Source organism: Lepisosteus platostomus, unplaced genomic scaffold (assembly GCF_059453375.1).
Source record: "Lepisosteus platostomus isolate fLepPlt1 unplaced genomic scaffold, fLepPlt1.hap1 Scaffold_60_H1, whole genome shotgun sequence".
NCBI lineage: Eukaryota > Metazoa > Chordata > Actinopteri > Semionotiformes > Lepisosteidae > Lepisosteus > Lepisosteus platostomus.
The window spans coordinates 278,086-296,202 of record NW_028291676.1 but is presented as its reverse complement, the minus strand read 5'-3'; the positions used below and the strand labels follow the sequence as shown (position 1 = coordinate 296,202).

At 54.3% G+C, this 18,117-nt stretch overlaps 11 non-coding genes across 11 annotated transcripts; 6 read left to right on the top strand and 5 right to left on the bottom strand.

Annotated features, from left to right (window-relative positions):
* The first annotated feature begins 977 nt into the window (after positions 1 to 977).
* On the top strand, positions 978 to 1,119 carry LOC148632650 (U4 spliceosomal RNA). Its single transcript, XR_015934256.1, has one exon. It is a non-coding gene; the product is annotated as a U4 spliceosomal RNA (small nuclear RNA).
* A 3,778-nt stretch (positions 1,120 to 4,897) lies between these two features.
* LOC148632649 (5S ribosomal RNA) lies at positions 4,898 to 5,016 on the bottom strand. The gene has a single exon (XR_015934283.1). It is a non-coding gene; the product is annotated as a 5S ribosomal RNA (ribosomal RNA).
* Positions 5,017 to 6,825: 1,809 nt separating this feature from the next.
* LOC148632648 (U1 spliceosomal RNA) lies at positions 6,826 to 6,989 on the top strand. The gene has a single exon (XR_015934282.1). It is a non-coding gene; the product is annotated as a U1 spliceosomal RNA (small nuclear RNA).
* A 636-nt stretch (positions 6,990 to 7,625) lies between these two features.
* On the bottom strand, positions 7,626 to 7,744 carry LOC148632647 (5S ribosomal RNA). Its single transcript, XR_015934288.1, has one exon. It is a non-coding gene; the product is annotated as a 5S ribosomal RNA (ribosomal RNA).
* A 1,807-nt stretch (positions 7,745 to 9,551) lies between these two features.
* On the top strand, positions 9,552 to 9,715 carry LOC148632646 (U1 spliceosomal RNA). The gene has a single exon (XR_015934248.1). It is a non-coding gene; the product is annotated as a U1 spliceosomal RNA (small nuclear RNA).
* Positions 9,716 to 10,350: 635 nt separating this feature from the next.
* LOC148632645 (5S ribosomal RNA) lies at positions 10,351 to 10,469 on the bottom strand. Its single transcript, XR_015934286.1, has one exon. It is a non-coding gene; the product is annotated as a 5S ribosomal RNA (ribosomal RNA).
* A 1,774-nt stretch (positions 10,470 to 12,243) lies between these two features.
* LOC148632644 (U1 spliceosomal RNA) lies at positions 12,244 to 12,407 on the top strand. The gene has a single exon (XR_015934298.1). It is a non-coding gene; the product is annotated as a U1 spliceosomal RNA (small nuclear RNA).
* A 636-nt stretch (positions 12,408 to 13,043) lies between these two features.
* Positions 13,044 to 13,162, bottom strand: LOC148632643 (5S ribosomal RNA). The gene has a single exon (XR_015934287.1). It is a non-coding gene; the product is annotated as a 5S ribosomal RNA (ribosomal RNA).
* Positions 13,163 to 14,969: 1,807 nt separating this feature from the next.
* On the top strand, positions 14,970 to 15,133 carry LOC148632642 (U1 spliceosomal RNA). The gene has a single exon (XR_015934237.1). It is a non-coding gene; the product is annotated as a U1 spliceosomal RNA (small nuclear RNA).
* Positions 15,134 to 15,768: 635 nt separating this feature from the next.
* LOC148632641 (5S ribosomal RNA) lies at positions 15,769 to 15,887 on the bottom strand. Its single transcript, XR_015934285.1, has one exon. It is a non-coding gene; the product is annotated as a 5S ribosomal RNA (ribosomal RNA).
* Positions 15,888 to 17,661: 1,774 nt separating this feature from the next.
* On the top strand, positions 17,662 to 17,825 carry LOC148632640 (U1 spliceosomal RNA). Its single transcript, XR_015934271.1, has one exon. It is a non-coding gene; the product is annotated as a U1 spliceosomal RNA (small nuclear RNA).
* Positions 17,826 to 18,117: the final 292 nt, after the last annotated feature.

Genomic DNA, 18,117 nt, shown 5'->3' with positions numbered 1-18,117 from the left:
GACAGTTTGAAAAGAGGAATTTATTCTGCTTCCTGTGCGTGCAGTAGTTACAAAGTTGAACGTCTTTACACGATCTGCTGCAGTTTTCAGTGGGCGGGCTTTGTCAGATGGCTTGGAAAAACGCACTGTGTTTCGGCTCGGGAAACATCATGAGCAGTGTCCTGCATGTTTTCTGTGTATAGCTGTCTTTTAACGCATACAGAATTCATTCGAAATCATTGATTTCTCCAATTAACAAGGGACCTCCCTTTTTGAACCTGCGAGAAGCATTCTTTCAATGTAACAGATTTACTCCGAGGAAAGGCAGCATGACATTGAGAGTAGCTCAAGCTTTCAGCACCCGTATCGGGCTGCGTGTATGCAGACACCGCTCAGAATCCCCTGTAAGATTCTCCCTCACTTCCGTTGTGCAGTGCTTTACCTCTTTCAAAAGGCTTCACTTTCCTAGTCACATTCCAAGGCTCATCGAACCCGGGCTGTTTCCTCCAGCGGTATAGTATTGCAGTGAGACAGCACGATGCCTGCAAGACTATGTCACGCTAAACGCCACAAATTGTGTTTGTCCGTTCGTGTCAGTCGTCCTGCAGCCACGGGAAGTGGGACACAAACATGCTGCAATGCTTTCAGGACGTTAGGATTTGTTTATGCAACATCCGAGAAGAGTACTTGTGGCTTGAATGTGAACTGTACGTGCCCGCCCCCTTTCCTCTGTAGTGCATGAGTTCCTCCCGGCATGCCCTTCGTCATTGTTCTGTCATCTTGTATTTAAAGGGTTGTATTTCTGCTGCTGAAAATAAGCAACGGTTTTCTCACAACGCCCTTTGTTCCCGACGGAGCCCTTGTCTGTCATGAAATTCTTCAAAACCTCAAGCTAGAAGAAGAAGAAGACGACAAATATGAAGCGTTATAGCAACAACATGCCATGAGACGATTGATAACGATTTCCATAGGATCCCCGCGGTTGCCTGGCAACCGTCAGCTTTGCGCAGTGGCAGTATCGTAGCCTGTGAGGTTTAGCCGAGGCGCGATTATTGCTAGTTGAAAACTTTTCCCAATACCCCGCTTCCGCCGGTTTGCAATACAATCGTCGAAAGCAATTTTTGACAGTCTCGTCAGTGCGTGACATAGTCTTGCAGGCATCGTGCTGTCTAACTGCAATACTATACCGCTGGAGGAAACAGCCCGGGTTCAATGAGCCTTGGAATGTGACTAGGAAAGTGAAGCCTTTTGAAAGAGGTAATGTCGACGCTTTTTTAACAGAGCACCAAAAAAGCGTCTTTTTTGAAGGCCCGGGCACTGAGCATTGTTGGTTTAGTGGTAAAATTCTCGCTTCCCACGCGGGAGGCTCTGGTTCAATTCCCAGCCAAAGCAGTGGCTTTTGCAGCGAGCTGCTCCATCACTTGCATCCCCTTGCAACTCGCAACTGAAAACCCACTGAAGCTAAGCAGGTGTGAGCCAGGTCAGTACCCGGATAAGGGTGAGCTACAGGGAAAAACAAAGTTTCCAGCTGGAAGCGGTGTTAATGGTGCCGGCGGGGGGGCGCTCACCCTGAGGTCTGTGTGGGTCCCAATGCCCCAGCATAGTGACGGAGACGCTGTGTTGTAAAAGGGCGCTGTCTCTTGGATGAGATATAAAACCGAGGTCACAGCGCTCTGTGGTCATTAAAAATGACCACCAAAACCTTTGACAAAAGCTCTTGGTAATTGATGGTCTTCAATAATGCTTCTCCTTTAGGTACATTTTAAATCAGCTGAAAAATGCTGTGAAATGGGGGGGCACTTCACGCCAGTGTAGGATTTGGGTTACAAGAACCATAAAACTGCACGAGAAAGCCCGTACACTGAATTACACGGCTTTCAATTCAAAGGAGGGCAAAAGAAATTCCCTGAGTTCGATTTTTTGCAGCACAGAGAGGATTGCTGTCGTGAGGCTGGTTAGCTCAGTTGGTTAGAGCTAATAACACCAAGGTTGTGGGTTCGAGTCCCGTACAGGCCAGGTCCTTTTCTCCTCTCTTACAAAAGCTGTTAGGTTCCTTTCCGTGGTGAGATGGGTTGTCATGCAACGCTGCTACATAGTGCCGACAGACAATTAAATGACAAAAATGAAGAGAGTTAAAGCAGCTGGAAAGATTTTCTTACAACTTTTGAGCTGACACAGTTTTGGAAAATGTTTTCTTCACGCTGCACTGTACCACATAGGCAGCCAAGAGTCTCCAAAACAAAACAGAATTGACAGTCATATAATGTCCATTAACCCCGGTTTTAAACACAGCATCATGTCTGCCATCATAAGAATATGAGTCCAATATTTTAGAATATAGTCAGAATGTCTTCTAACCTTACCTGTGGTGTCTTTAATCCCTATTGCTCAATGCATGATGTACGTACTGCATACATGTGTCTTGAGAATGAGGAATGGGCCCCTGAGACATTTACCTGTTTCACAAATGATCGTATTTTACTAGAGATTCTGTTTGGGATTCAGATGTGCATTCGGACAGCAATTCCTTTCAAGAAATGATACGTTCTGGATGAGGTAAAGGTGCTGGAACACTGTATTTAGGATGTATTTGCAGTGATTGTGTCTCCTGCTTCAACACAGTGATATATAGATGTGCTCCTGTAATTTATTGGTACATGCCCAGGGCAGTAAGTTGTCTGAGGATTTATTTCCAGACGGCATAGAGCAGTGAAGCAGTGAAGTAGTGCAACACACTGGATCATTATATTATTAGAATCTATTCTACTTAAATTATTACATTATACACAACTTGAGCTCTCAGCACCGTACTGAGCCCAGGTGTTTTTCTAAAGCTGTCAGGTGCAGTTCATTTACATGAAGGAAATCTCTTACTGGGTACGATTACAATGCAGTAAGTAGCACAGACTACTTAGGGAGTAGGCTGATGTGTTTAAAAACAACCAGCGCCAGGCAGGAGTCGAACCTCCAAACTCCTAATCCATAGTCAGACACATTATTCATTGCACCACTGGCCCTCGTGTGACACTGCAGGGCTGTAACCCAGTGAGCTTAGCACTGCAACTAGTAAAATATTACCCCCGGTCCATTCTTTTCCAAAAGTGAGAAACACCTGTTTTCTACATTTTGTCTGTTTTAAAACCATATCTCTTTAAACCAAACCAAGAGTTTGTCTTTTGCACTGATATTCTGATTCATTTCGATTTCAAAGAAAAAAAAAACATTACCTTCCAAAGCATCATAAAATTGTCCCTTCCTCCAGACTCTACTTCTCTCTTGTAGTAGTACAGAGGACCTTTCCAGGTGAGAAGATCACAGAGTCCGAAATGAGCTTCCTCCATCAAGCAAAGTACCTGAACTTGACTCTGTCATCATAAAAGCGCCCCTGTAATAAAGAAATTAAATCCGAAATCAAGAGGGCAGTTGCCTACTGAAGTTCAAGAAGTCATAAATTTTAACCTAGCAACATATTAAAGGCTGCATCTATACAATTACAATTCTAGAAATGCTCACCAGATTACGTTTTAAGAAAGAACTGCGCCTCAGGTTCCGCCGAGTTCTTAACTCAGATGGCAGGATTCAGAGTCTGGAGTGTGGACTGATGGCAAACGGAGGGTCCACATACTGTGGATCCCTCAGTGATCTTCCGCGTGTTCAAACCGCCAGCGTGTGACTCCCCTATCCCCCTGACCTCATTGCTCTGCTCTCGCCTCTGTGCAGCTGAGCCCGACTCATGGTAAAGTGGAAAAAAATATGCCCTCAACGTGAGATTTACTCTGGAGTGAGGATAGTTGTTACCTTCTTATCGTTGAAACGGATGTATGTGATGTAACGACTAGGTTCTTCTCCATTAGCAGGCTTAAGGTTAAAGAAAAAAACATTGCTGACTTCTTTTTTTTTTGCCAGCCGCGAGCGCTGATTAGCGAGGTTTGTATTTCATGTTTTGCAAGTTGCATCCATTTTAAGAAAAACAAGTCGTTCAAGACAGGAAATGAATACTTGCATTTAATAAAGTCTAGACGTATGCGGTTGTCCATAATGACCAGTTCTGTTCGAGAACACAGAACAAAAAAAGGCACCGCTGGGATTCAGACCCAGGATTTTCTGTTTACTAGACAGGCGCCTTAACCAACTAAGCCACGGCGCCCTGGGAGTGCTGTCCTTTTGCAGCCACTTGGACACACCACTCAGACACATCTGCATTCGGTGTGTGCTCCGCCTGCTCGCTGAGCAAGTTGCCACCTTTACATACAATAGCAACATCGACACCAAGAGAAAGGATGACAAATGGCTTTTATCTGGAACTTTTCATGTCCAAGGAGCTCAATGTGCTTTCTGTGTACAACAGGGCCACTGAACTCCACACTGGCCACTGAACCACAGCAGTGGCTTGCTGGCTTGACATCTCCCAAGGAAAATGTTGAAATCGCATGTGGAACAGGAAAATGACCCTCGAGTATGAGGGAAAAAAAAGAAAAAGATCAACTGGAGTGCGCCAACCCATGTCAGGACAGCCCAGTTTCCTAGACGAGGTGGCCGAGTGGTTACTGTATGCTGAGTCTAAAGACAGTTTCACCCGTTTTCTGATTGCTCGGTTCTGTACCAGTGCAGACATGTCAAACAGTGAATGGCTGTACCTCTATTGTATCCGTGCTCAATGAATGAAATCGGTAACAAATGAATATATGTCTAGTTATACAAAAAACGAGTGGTTTATCAACTCATCTTCATTTGCAGATTTAGAGGCAGCTTCGATATTCATTTTACAGACGGGTTTTTTTTTTTAATATGGGTCACACACATGCCACAGCAACAAAACATCTCTAGAGATGAGGCTATAGATCACCTTTCCATCCTGCAGGTTTTCCTCCCAAAGCCTACGGCACCAACGGCGACCCCTGCTGGCCGGGAGAGCAAAAGCTTACAGCACCTGGTATTCCCAGGCAGTCTCCCATCCAAGTACTAACCAGGCCCGACACTGCTTAGCTTCCAAGATCAGACGAGATCGGGCGTGTTCAGGGTGGTGTGGCCGTAAGCGAAAGCCCCAGCGCCTGACTCGTTACTTGAAGCTGTGTGTGGCGGGGGTTCCGTGCCCCCCGAGCGGGACTGAAGGATCGTTCGTGTGCAACTCTTTGGAAAGGAGCTGCTTTCAAAATCGCATTGCGTGCCTGGATGTTGGCGAATGCGCTCCCTTGTGTTGGCTCATCCCGCACTGGAGGAGGACAAACAATCTGCACGGAGGAGCACCAGGCAAGTCTTCACCAGACAAAAACCTCCAGTGCACAGCACTCTGGAAACATTTCGGGGCTTTCGCGTGTTTATTTCAGCACTTAAAAAGCGCACCGGTCCAACACGTCGGCCGGGCGCGCGGCGCCTCCGCCCTCTTGTTGCCTTGCGGCGTCAGAGCAAGAGGCTCCTTCTCGCTGCCCTTCTGCTGTGTTGCAGGGCCCCGAGAGGGAACCCGGAGCGCGCACTTTGTGGGGGGCGGGGGACCGCGTTCGCGCTCTGCCCCCGGTCTCTTGCGCGAGTACTAAATCTCACGGACAGGGGGGCCTCGTCATTGATTGTTACAGGTGAGACGGGGATTAGGAGGAGACCCCGACTGATGGGTAAAGGAGAGCACTAACACCAGAGGGACACCCCCGGCGTCTCTTTTTGAGAGACGGCCAGGGGTTTCCTAATGGCCAAGGAGGGTCGGGACCTCGGTTTGACGCCTCCCCCGAAGGACAGCGCCTGTTTGTGCAGCAGAGTGTCGCCATCAGGAGGCTGGGGCGTAAGAGAGCCACACAGCCCGCAGGGTGAGCGCTCCCTACTGGTCCCAGTCACACCTCTTGCAGGAGCAGCAGCAACCGGAGCTTTTCCGGGGTGGAATCTCCCATCCGGGTGCCGGCCAGGCTCACACCTGCTGGGCTGCCCCGGGGGTGAGCCCAGTCGAGAGTCGCAGGGCCAGATCTAGTCACCGGGGAGAAACGATACAAGTGAAGGATTGCTCGGCTCTCGGCACTTGAAAAGACCGACAAATGTCTCGTTCCCGCCGGAGCTGAATGTACCCGCATGTGTGGTGTCGTCTTCTTCCCCCGCCCCGCTGTGTTTGCTGTATTGTCTCTGAAGCCGGCCCCCCCGAGACGAGACGGGCTGTTCCTGTGCCCCAATTAACACTTTACAGGTGCCATTCCCCGGCATTGTGGCCATTGTCGGTGCCCACACGCGATAAGATAAGGCGGAGGAGAGCGGGGCATGCCCAGCGGCAGACATTCAAGGAGGGGGCAGGGCGAGGTGAGGTGAGGTGCGACACGCCGGAGCCCCGACGCAGCTAATGCGGAGCACTTGTTGGACTGGCATCGAAAGGACGTGTGCGCACGGAGCGAGCCTTCCCTGCGGCGGAGCGCGGGAACTTTCTCCCCCCCTCCCGCTGCAGGAGTTGTGTGCGCTGCAGCGGTGCCGAGAGAAAAGCACAGAAGGCAGCAGGCTCTGGAGAGCAGGTAAGAGACGGAGCCTTGTGGGCAGGCGAGCAGGCCCGTTTTTTGGAAATTGCTGAAAAGGTTTGTTCGGTGTGTGGCAGGCACACGTCGCGAGCTTGCGTGGCGATCTGCCGGTCTGGAGTTATGCAAATGAGGCCGAATTGCATCCCGGGACATGCTGCGAATGCGCAACGGCGACTGCAGATGTGTAGGAAACGGCGCGCTCATTTTCTCGTTTTGCCCACACTTTTGAGTGTTAGTGTGGCGTGTGAGTGTGTGAAAGAGTGGGCCCAGCAGGAGGCGGTGGCGTGCGGGGCGAGGAGGTGGCCTAGGCTGCGCGATTTGTGCTGTGGGTGCGGGCCGCTTGCAGGGGCCTGTTTAACTCATACTTACCTGGCAGGGGAGATACCTTGATCAAGAAGGAGGTTCACCCAGGGCGAGGCTCGGCCATTGCACTCCGGCTGTGCTGACCCCTGCGAATTCCCCAAATGTGGGAATCTCGACTGCATAATTTCTGGTAGTGGGGGACTGCGTTCGCGCTCTCCCCTGATGTGCTTGGTCCAAAATCAGATACGGGAGGGTTAGGACACCACGAGCTGCGTGGCTGCGGAAGGATCCCGGTTCGACAGGAGTGGACGCCGCTGCTGGTTCTCGCTGGCTTTTAGTTAGGGGTCCGGAGAAGCATCTCAAGCTAGTTCCACTACTCTTTCTGGACGTTCATTCCCTTTTCAAAGTCAGTCGTTTTGCTGTAGTCTGCGTTCTTTAGGCTGATTATCGAGGTTAGCCTTTATTTGGTCATGGGGGGCCTCGGTACTGTATGCTGAGTCTAAAGACAGTTTCACCCGTTTTCTGATTGCTCGGTTCTGTACCAGTGCAGACATGTCAAACAGTGAATGGCTGTACCTCTATTGTATCCGTGCTCAATGAATGAAATCGGTAACAAATGAATATATGTCTAGTTATACGAAAAACGAGTGGTTTATCGACTCATCTTCATTTGCAGATTTAGAGGCAGCTTCGATATTCGTTTTACAGACGGGTTTTTTTTTTTGAATATGGGTCACACACATGCCACAGCAACAAAACATCTCTAGAGATGAGGCTATAGATCACCTTTCCATCCTGCAGGTTTTCCTCCCAAAGCCTACGGCACCAACGGCGACCCCTGCTGGCCGGGAGAGCAAAAGCTTACAGCACCTGGTATTCCCAGGCAGTCTCCCATCCAAGTACTAACCAGGCCCGACGCTGCTTAGATTCCGAGATCAGACGAGATCGGGCGTGTTCAGGGTGGTGTGGCCGTAAGCGAAAGCCCCAGCGCCTGACTCGCTACTTGAAGCTGTGTGTGGCGGGGGTTCCGTGCCCCCCGAGGGGGACTGAAGGATCGTTCGTGTGCAACTCTTTGGAAAGGAGCTGCTTTCCAAATCGCATTGCGTGCCTGGATGTTGGCGAATGCGCTCCCTTGTGTTGGCTCGTCCCGCACTGGAGGAGGACAAACAATCTGCACGGAGGAGCACCAGGCAAGTCTTCACCAGACAAAAACCTCCAGTGCACAGCACTCTGGAAACATTTCGGGGCTTTCGCGTGTTTATTTCAGCACGTAAAGCGCACCGGTCCAACACGTCGGCCGGGCGCGCGGCGCCTCCGCCCTCTTGTGGCCTTGCGGCGTCAGAGCAAGAGGCTCCTTCTCGCTGCCCTTCCGCTGTGTTGCAGGGCCCCGAGAGGGAACCCGGAGCGTGCACTTTGTGGGGGGCGGGGGACCGCGTTCGCGCTCTGCCCCCGGTCTCTTGCGCGAGTACTAAATCTCACGGACAGGGGGGCCTCGTCATTGATTGTTACAGGTGAGACGGGGATTAGGAGGAGACCCCGACTGATGGGTAAAGGGGAGCACTAACACCAGAGGGACACCCCCGGCGTCTCTTTTTGAGAGACGCCCTTGGGTTTCCTAATGGCCAAGGAGGGTCGGGACCTCGGTTTGACGCCTCCCCCGAAGGACGGCGCCTGTTTGTGCAGCAGAGTGTCGCCATCAGGAGGCTGGGGCGTAAGAGAGCCACACAGCCCGCAGGGTGAGCGCTCCCTACTGGTCCCAGTCACACCTCTTGCAGGAGCAGCAGCAACCGGAGCTTTTCCGGGGTGGAATCTCCCATCCGGGTGCCGGCCAGGCTCACACCTGCTGGGCTGCCCCGGGGGTGAGCCCAGTCGAGAGTCGCAGGGCCAGATCTAGTCACCGGGGAGAAACGATACAAGTGAAGGATTGCTCGGCTCTCGGCACTTGAAAAGACCGACAAATGTCTCGTTCCCGCCGGAGCTGAATGTACCCGCATGTGTGGTGTCGTCTTCTTCCCCCGCCCCGCTGTGTTTGCTGTATTGTCTCTGAAGCCGGCCCCCCCGAGACGAGACGGGCTGTTCCTGTGCCCCAATTAACACTTTACAGGTGCCATTCCCCGGCATTGTGGCCATTGTCGGTGCTCACACGCGATAAGATAAGGCGGAGGAGAGCGGGGCATGCCCAGCGGCAGACATTCAAGGAGGGGGCAGTGCGAGGTGAGGTGAGGTGCGACACGCCGGAGCCCCGACGCAGCTAATGCGGAGCACTTGTTGGACTGGCATCGAAAGGACGTGTGCGCACGGAGCGAGCCTTCCCTGCGGCGGAGTGCGGGAACTTTCTCCCCCCCTCCCGCTGCAGGAGTTGTGTGCACTGCAGCGGTGCCGAGAGAAAAGCACAGAAGGCAGCAGGCTCTGGAGAGCAGGTAAGAGACGGAGCCTTGTGGGCAGGCGAGCAGGCCCGTTTTTTGGAAATTGCTGAAAAGGTTTGTTCGGTGTGTGGCAGGCGCACGTCGCGAGCTTGCGTGGCGATCTGCCGGTCTGGAGTTATGCAAATGAGGCCGAATTGCATCCCGGGACATGCTGCGAATGCGCAACGGCGACTGCAGATGTGTAGGAAACGGCGCGCTCGTTTTCTCGTTTTGCCCACACTTTTGAGTGTTAGTGTGGCGTGTGAGTGTGTGAAAGAGTGGGCCCAGCAGGAGGCTGTGGTGTGCGGGGCGAGGAGGTGGCCTAGGCTGCGCAATTTGTGCTGTGGGTGCGGGCCGCTTGCAGGGGCCTGTTTAACTCATACTTACTTGGCAGGGGAGATACCTTGATCAAGAAGGAGGTTCACCCAGGGCGAGGCTTGGCCATTGCACTCTGGCTGTGCTGACCCCTGCGAATTCCCCAAATGTGGGAATCTCGACTGCATAATTTCTGGTAGTGGGGGACTGCGTTCGCGCTCTCCCCTGATGTGCTTGGTCCAAAATCAGATACGGGAGGGTTAGTAACCCACGAGCTGCGTGGCTGCGGAAAGATCCCGGTCCGACAGGAGTGGACGCCGCTGCTGGTTCTCGCTGGCTTTTAGTTAGGGGTCCGGAGAAGCATCTCAAGCTAGTTCCACTACTCTTTCCGGACGTTCATTCCCTTTTCAAAGTCAGTCGTTTTGCTGTAGTCTGCGTTCTTTTGGCTGATTATCGAGGTTAGCCTTTATTTGGTCATGGGGGGCCTCGGTACTGTATGCTGAGTCTAAAGACAGTTTCACCCGTTTTCTGATTGCTCGGTTCTGTACCAGTGCAGACATGTCAAACAGTGAATGGCTGTACCTCTATTGTATCCGTGCTCAATGAATGAAATCGGTAACAAATGAATATATGTCTAGTTATACGAAAAACGAGTGGTTTATCGACTCATCTTCATTTGCAGATATAGAGGCAGCTTCGATATTCGTTTTACAGACGGGGTTTTTTTTTTAATATGGGTCACACACATGCAACAGCAACAAAACATCTTTAGAGATGAGGCTATAGATCACCTTTCCATCCTGCAGGTTTTCCTCCCAAAGCCTACGGCACCAACGGCGACCCCTGCTGGCCGGGAGAGCAAAACCTTACAGCACCTGGTATTCCCAGGCAGTCTCCCATCCAAGTACTAACCAGGCCCGACGCTGCTTAGCTTCCGAGATCAGACGAGATCGGGCGTGTTCAGGGTGGTGTGGCCGTAAGCGAAAACCCCGGCGCCTGACTCGCTACTTGAAGCTGTGTGTGGCGGGGGTTCCGTGCCCCCCGAGCGGACTGAAGGATCGTTCGTGTGCAACTCTTTGGAAAGGAGCTGCTTTCCAAATCGCATTGCGTGCCTGGATGTTGGCGAATGCGCTCCCTTGTGTTGGCTCGTCCCGCACTGGAGGAGGACAAACAATCTGCACGGAGGAGCACCAGGCAAGTCTTCACCAGACAAAAACCTCCAGTGCACAGCACTCTGGAAACATTTCGGGGCTTTCGCATGTTTATTTCAGCACGTAAAGCGCACCGGTCCAACACGTCGGCCGGGCGCGCGGCGCCTCCGCCCTCTTGTGGCCTTGCGGCGTCAGAGCAAGAGGCTCCTTCTCGCTGCCCTTCCGCTGTGTTGCAGGACCCGGAGCGCGCACTTTGTGGGGGGCGGGGGACCGCGTTCGCGCTCTGCCCCCGGTCTCTTGCGCGAGTACTAAATCTCACGGACAGGGGGGCCTCGTCATTGATTGTTACAGGTGAGACGGGGATTAGGAGGAGACCCCGACTGATGGGTAAAGGGGAGCACTAACACCAGAGGGACACCCCCGGCGTCTCTTTTTGAGAGACGCCCTGGGGTTTCCTAATGGCCAAGGAGGGTCGGGACCTCGGTTTGACCTCTGTTTGTGCAGCAGAGTGTCGCCATCAGGAGGCTGGGGCGTAAGAGAGCCACACAGCCCGCAGGGTGAGCGCTCCCTACTGGTCCCAGTCACACCTCTTGCAGGAGCAGCAGCAACCGGAGCTTTTCCGGGGTGGAATCTCCCATCCGGGTGCCGGCCAGGCTCACACCTGCTGGGCTGCCCCGGGGGTGAGCCCAGTCGAGAGTCGCAGGGCCAGATCTAGTCACCGGGGAGAAACGATACAAGTGAAGGATTGCTCGGCTCTCGGCACTTGAAAAGACCGACAAATGTCTCGTTCCCGCCGGAGCTGAATGTACCCGCATGTGTGGTGTCGTCTTCTTCCCCCGCCCCGCTGTGTTTGCTGTATTGTCTCTGAAGCCGGCCCCCCCGAGACGAGACGGGCTGTTCCTGTGCCCCAATTAACACTTTACAGGTGCCATTCCCCGGCATTGTGGCCATTGTCGGTGCTCACACGCGATAAGATAAGGCGGAGGAGAGCGGGGCATGCCCAGCGGCAGACATTCAAGGAGGGGGCAGGGCGAGGTGAGGTGAGGTGCGACACGCCGGAGCCCCGACGCAGCTAATGCGGAGCACTTGTTGGACTGGCATCGAAAGGACGTGTGCGCACGGAGCGAGCCTTCCCTGCGGCGGAGCGCGGGAACTTTCTCCCCCCCTCCCGCTGCAGGAGTTGTGTGCGCTGCAGCGGTGCCGAGAGAAAAGCACAGAAGGCAGCAGGCTCTGGAGAGCAGGTAAGAGACGGAGCCTTGTGGGCAGGCGAGCAGGCCCGTTTTTTGGAAATTGCTGAAAAGGTTTGTTCGGTGTGTGGCAGGCACACGTCGCGAGCTTGCGTGGCGATCTGCCGGTCTGGAGTTATGCAAATGAGGCCGAATTGCATCCCGGGACATGCTGCGAATGCGCAACGGCGACTGCAGATGTGTAGGAAACGGCGCGCTCATTTTCTCGTTTTGCCCACACTTTTGAGTGTTAGTGTGGCGTGTGAGTGTGTGAAAGAGTGGGCCCAGCAGGAGGCGGTGGCGTGCGGGGCGAGGAGGTGGCCTAGGCTGCGCGATTTGTGCTGTGGGTGCGGGCCGCTTGCAGGGGCCTGTTTAACTCATACTTACCTGGCAGGGGAGATACCTTGATCAAGAAGGAGGTTCACCCAGGGCGAGGCTCGGCCATTGCACTCCGGCTGTGTTGACCCCTGCGAATTCCCCAAATGTGGGAATCTCGACTGCATAATTTCTGGTAGTGGGGGACTGCGTTCGCGCTCTCCCCTGATGTGCTTGGTCCAAAATCAGATACGGGAGGGTTAGGACACCACGAGCTGCGTGGCTGCGGAAGGATCCCGGTTCGACAGGAGTGGACGCCGCTGCTGGTTCTCGCTGGCTTTTAGTTAGGGGTCCGGAGAAGCATCTCAAGCTAGTTCCACTACTCTTTCTGGACGTTCATTCCCTTTTCAAAGTCAGTCGTTTTGCTGTAGTCTGCGTTCTTTAGGCTGATTATCGAGGTTAGCCTTTATTTGGTCATGGGGGGCCTCGGTACTGTATGCTGAGTCTAAAGACAGTTTCACCCGTTTTCTGATTGCTCGGTTCTGTACCAGTGCAGACATGTCAAACAGTGAATGGCTGTACCTCTATTGTATCCGTGCTCAATGAATGAAATCGGTAACAAATGAATATATGTCTAGTTATACGAAAAACGAGTGGTTTATCGACTCATCTTCATTTGCAGATTTAGAGGCAGCTTCGATATTCGTTTTACAGACGGGTTTTTTTTTTTGAATATGGGTCACACACATGCCACAGCAACAAAACATCTCTAGAGATGAGGCTATAGATCACCTTTCCATCCTGCAGGTTTTCCTCCCAAAGCCTACGGCACCAACGGCGACCCCTGCTGGCCGGGAGAGCAAAAGCTTACAGCACCTGGTATTCCCAGGCAGTCTCCCATCCAAGTACTAACCAGGCCCGACGCTGCTTAGATTCCGAGATCAGACGAGATCGGGCGTGTTCAGGGTGGTGTGGCCGTAAGCGAAAGCCCCAGCGCCTGACTCGCTACTTGAAGCTGTGTGTGGCGGGGGTTCCGTGCCCCCCGAGGGGGACTGAAGGATCGTTCGTGTGCAACTCTTTGGAAAGGAGCTGCTTTCCAAATCGCATTGCGTGCCTGGATGTTGGCGAATGCGCTCCCTTGTGTTGGCTCGTCCCGCACTGGAGGAGGACAAACAATCTGCACGGAGGAGCACCAGGCAAGTCTTCACCAGACAAAAACCTCCAGTGCACAGCACTCTGGAAACATTTCGGGGCTTTCGCGTGTTTATTTCAGCACGTAAAGCGCACCGGTCCAACACGTCGGCCGGGCGCGCGGCGCCTCCGCCCTCTTGTGGCCTTGCGGCGTCAGAGCAAGAGGCTCCTTCTCGCTGCCCTTCCGCTGTGTTGCAGGGCCCCGAGAGGGAACCCGGAGCGTGCACTTTGTGGGGGGCGGGGGACCGCGTTCGCGCTCTGCCCCCGGTCTCTTGCGCGAGTACTAAATCTCACGGACAGGGGGGCCTCGTCATTGATTGTTACAGGTGAGACGGGGATTAGGAGGAGACCCCGACTGATGGGTAAAGGGGAGCACTAACACCAGAGGGACACCCCCGGCGTCTCTTTTTGAGAGACGCCCTTGGGTTTCCTAATGGCCAAGGAGGGTCGGGACCTCGGTTTGACGCCTCCCCCGAAGGACGGCGCCTGTTTGTGCAGCAGAGTGTCGCCATCAGGAGGCTGGGGCGTAAGAGAGCCACACAGCCCGCAGGGTGAGCGCTCCCTACTGGTCCCAGTCACACCTCTTGCAGGAGCAGCAGCAACCGGAGCTTTTCCGGGGTGGAATCTCCCATCCGGGTGCCGGCCAGGCTCACACCTGCTGGGCTGCCCCGGGGGTGAGCCCAGTCGAGAGTCGCAGGGCCAGATCTAGTCACCGGGGAGAAACGATACAAGTGAAGGATTGCTCGGCTCTCGGCACTTGAAAAGACCGACAAATGTCTCGTTCCCGCCGGAGCTGAATGTACCCGCATGTGTGGTGTCGTCTTCTTCCCCCGCCCCGCTGTGTTTGCTGTATTGTCTCTGAAGCCGGCCCCCCCGAGACGAGACGGGCTGTTCCTGTGCCCCAATTAACACTTTACAGGTGCCATTCCCCGGCATTGTGGCCATTGTCGGTGCTCACACGCGATAAGATAAGGCGGAGGAGAGCGGGGCATGCCCAGCGGCAGACATTCAAGGAGGGGGCAGTGCGAGGTGAGGTGAGGTGCGACACGCCGGAGCCCCGACGCAGCTAATGCGGAGCACTTGTTGGACTGGCATCGAAAGGACGTGTGCGCACGGAGCGAGCCTTCCCTGCGGCGGAGTGCGGGAACTTTCTCCCCCCCTCCCGCTGCAGGAGTTGTGTGCACTGCAGCGGTGCCGAGAGAAAAGCACAGAAGGCAGCAGGCTCTGGAGAGCAGGTAAGAGACGGAGCCTTGTGGGCAGGCGAGCAGGCCCGTTTTTTGGAAATTGCTGAAAAGGTTTGTTCGGTGTGTGGCAGGCGCACGTCGCGAGCTTGCGTGGCGATCTGCCGGTCTGGAGTTATGCAAATGAGGCCGAATTGCATCCCGGGACATGCTGCGAATGCGCAACGGCGACTGCAGATGTGTAGGAAACGGCGCGCTCGTTTTCTCGTTTTGCCCACACTTTTGAGTGTTAGTGTGGCGTGTGAGTGTGTGAAAGAGTGGGCCCAGCAGGAGGCTGTGGTGTGCGGGGCGAGGAGGTGGCCTAGGCTGCGCAATTTGTGCTGTGGGTGCGGGCCGCTTGCAGGGGCCTGTTTAACTCATACTTACTTGGCAGGGGAGATACCTTGATCAAGAAGGAGGTTCACCCAGGGCGAGGCTTGGCCATTGCACTCTGGCTGTGCTGACCCCTGCGAATTCCCCAAATGTGGGAATCTCGACTGCATAATTTCTGGTAGTGGGGGACTGCGTTCGCGCTCTCCCCTGATGTGCTTGGTCCAAAATCAGATACGGGAGGGTTAGTAACCCACGAGCTGCGTGGCTGCGGAAAGATCCCGGTCCGACAGGAGTGGACGCCGCTGCTGGTTCTCGCTGGCTTTTAGTTAGGGGTCCGGAGAAGCATCTCAAGCTAGTTCCACTACTCTTTCCGGACGTTCATTCCCTTTTCAAAGTCAGTCGTTTTGCTGTAGTCTGCGTTCTTTTGGCTGATTATCGAGGTTAGCCTTTATTTGGTCATGGGGGGCCTCGGTACTGTATGCTGAGTCTAAAGACAGTTTCACCCGTTTTCTGATTGCTCGGTTCTGTACCAGTGCAGACATGTCAAACAGTGAATGGCTGTACCTCTATTGTATCCGTGCTCAATGAATGAAATCGGTAACAAATGAATATATGTCTAGTTATACGAAAAACGAGTGGTTTATCGACTCATCTTCATTTGCAGATATAGAGGCAGCTTCGATATTCGTTTTACAGACGGGGTTTTTTTTTTAATATGGGTCACACACATGCAACAGCAACAAAACATCTTTAGAGATGAGGCTATAGATCACCTTTCCATCCTGCAGGTTTTCCTCCCAAAGCCTACGGCACCAACGGCGACCCCTGCTGGCCGGGAGAGCAAAACCTTACAGCACCTGGTATTCCCAGGCAGTCTCCCATCCAAGTACTAACCAGGCCCGACGCTGCTTAGCTTCCGAGATCAGACGAGATCGGGCGTGTTCAGGGTGGTGTGGCCGTAAGCGAAAACCCCGGCGCCTGACTCGCTACTTGAAGCTGTGTGTGGCGGGGGTTCCGTGCCCCCCGAGCGGACTGAAGGATCGTTCGTGTGCAACTCTTTGGAAAGGAGCTGCTTTCCAAATCGCATTGCGTGCCTGGATGTTGGCGAATGCGCTCCCTTGTGTTGGCTCGTCCCGCACTGGAGGAGGACAAACAATCTGCACGGAGGAGCACCAGGCAAGTCTTCACCAGACAAAAACCTCCAGTGCACAGCACTCTGGAAACATTTCGGGGCTTTCGCATGTTTATTTCAGCACGTAAAGCGCACCGGTCCAACACGTCGGCCGGGCGCGCGGCGCCTCCGCCCTCTTGTGGCCTTGCGGCGTCAGAGCAAGAGGCTCCTTCTCGCTGCCCTTCCGCTGTGTTGCAGGACCCGGAGCGCGCACTTTGTGGGGGGCGGGGGACCGCGTTCGCGCTCTGCCCCCGGTCTCTTGCGCGAGTACTAAATCTCACGGACAGGGGGGCCTCGTCATTGATTGTTACAGGTGAGACGGGGATTAGGAGGAGACCCCGACTGATGGGTAAAGGGGAGCACTAACACCAGAGGGACACCCCCGGCGTCTCTTTTTGAGAGACGCCCTGGGGTTTCCTAATGGCCAAGGAGGGTCGGGACCTCGGTTTGACCTCTGTTTGTGCAGCAGAGTGTCGCCATCAGGAGGCTGGGGCGTAAGAGAGCCACACAGCCCGCAGGGTGAGCGCTCCCTACTGGTCCCAGTCACACCTCTTGCAGGAGCAGCAGCAACCGGAGCTTTTCCGGGGTGGAATCTCCCATCCGGGTGCCGGCCAGGCTCACACCTGCTGGGCTGCCCCGGGGGTGAGCCCAGTCGAGAGTCGCAGGGCCAGATCTAGTCACCGGGGAGAAACGATACAAGTGAAGGATTGCTCGGCTCTCGGCACTTGAAAAGACCGACAAATGTCTCGTTCCCGCCGGAGCTGAATGTACCCGCATGTGTGGTGTCGTCTTCTTCCCCCGCCCCGCTGTGTTTGCTGTATTGTCTCTGAAGCCGGCCCCCCCGAGACGAGACGGGCTGTTCCTGTGCCCCAATTAACACTTTACAGGTGCCATTCCCCGGCATTGTGGCCATTGTCGGTGCTCACACGCGATAAGATAAGGCGGAGGAGAGCGGGGCATGCCCAGCGGCAGACATTCAAGGAGGGGGCAGGGCGAGGTGAGGTGAGGTGCGACACGCCGGAGCCCCGACGCAGCTAATGCGGAGCACTTGTTGGACTGGCATCGAAAGGACGTGTGCGCACGGAGCGAGCCTTCCCTGCGGCGGAGCGCGGGAACTTTCTCCCCCCCTCCCGCTGCAGGAGTTGTGTGCGCTGCAGCGGTGCCGAGAGAAAAGCACAGAAGGCAGCAGGCTCTGGAGAGCAGGTAAGAGACGGAGCCTTGTGGGCAGGCGAGCAGGCCCGTTTTTTGGAAATTGCTGAAAAGGTTTGTTCGGTGTGTGGCAGGCGCACGTCGCGAGCTTGCGTGGCGATCTGCCGGTCTGAAGTTATGCAAATGAGGCCGAATTGCATCCCGGGACATGCTGCGAATGCGCAACGGCGACTGCAGATGTGTAGGAAACGGCGCGCTCGTTTTCTCGTTTTGCCCACACTTTTGAGTGTTAGTGTGGCGTGTGAGTGTGTGAAAGAGTGGGCCCAGCAGGAGGCGGTGGCGTGCGAGGCGAGGAGGTGGCCTAGGCTCCGCGATTTGTGCTGTGGGTGCGGGCCGCTTGCAGGGGCCTGTTTAACTCATACTTACCTGGCAGGGGAGATACCTTGATCAAGAAGGAGGTTCACCCAGGGCGAGGCTCGGCCATTGCACTCCGGCTGTGCTGACCCCTGCGAATTCCCCAAATGTGGGAATCTCGACTGCATAATTTCTGGTAGTGGGGGACTGCGTTCGCGCTCTCCCCTGATGTGCTTGGTCCAAAATCAGATACGGGAGGGTTAGGACACCACGAGCTGCGTGGCTGCGGAAGGATCCCGGTTCGACAGGAGTGGACGCCGCTGCTGGTTCTCGCTGGCTTTTAGTTAGGGGTCCGGAGAAGCATCTCAAGCTAGTTCCACTACTCTTTCTGGACGTTCATTCCCTTTTCAAAGTCAGTCGTTTTGCTGTAGTCTGCGTTCTTTAGGCTGATTATCGAGGTTAGCCTTTATTTGGTCATGGGGGGCCTCGGTACTGTATGCTGAGTCTAAAAACAGTTTCA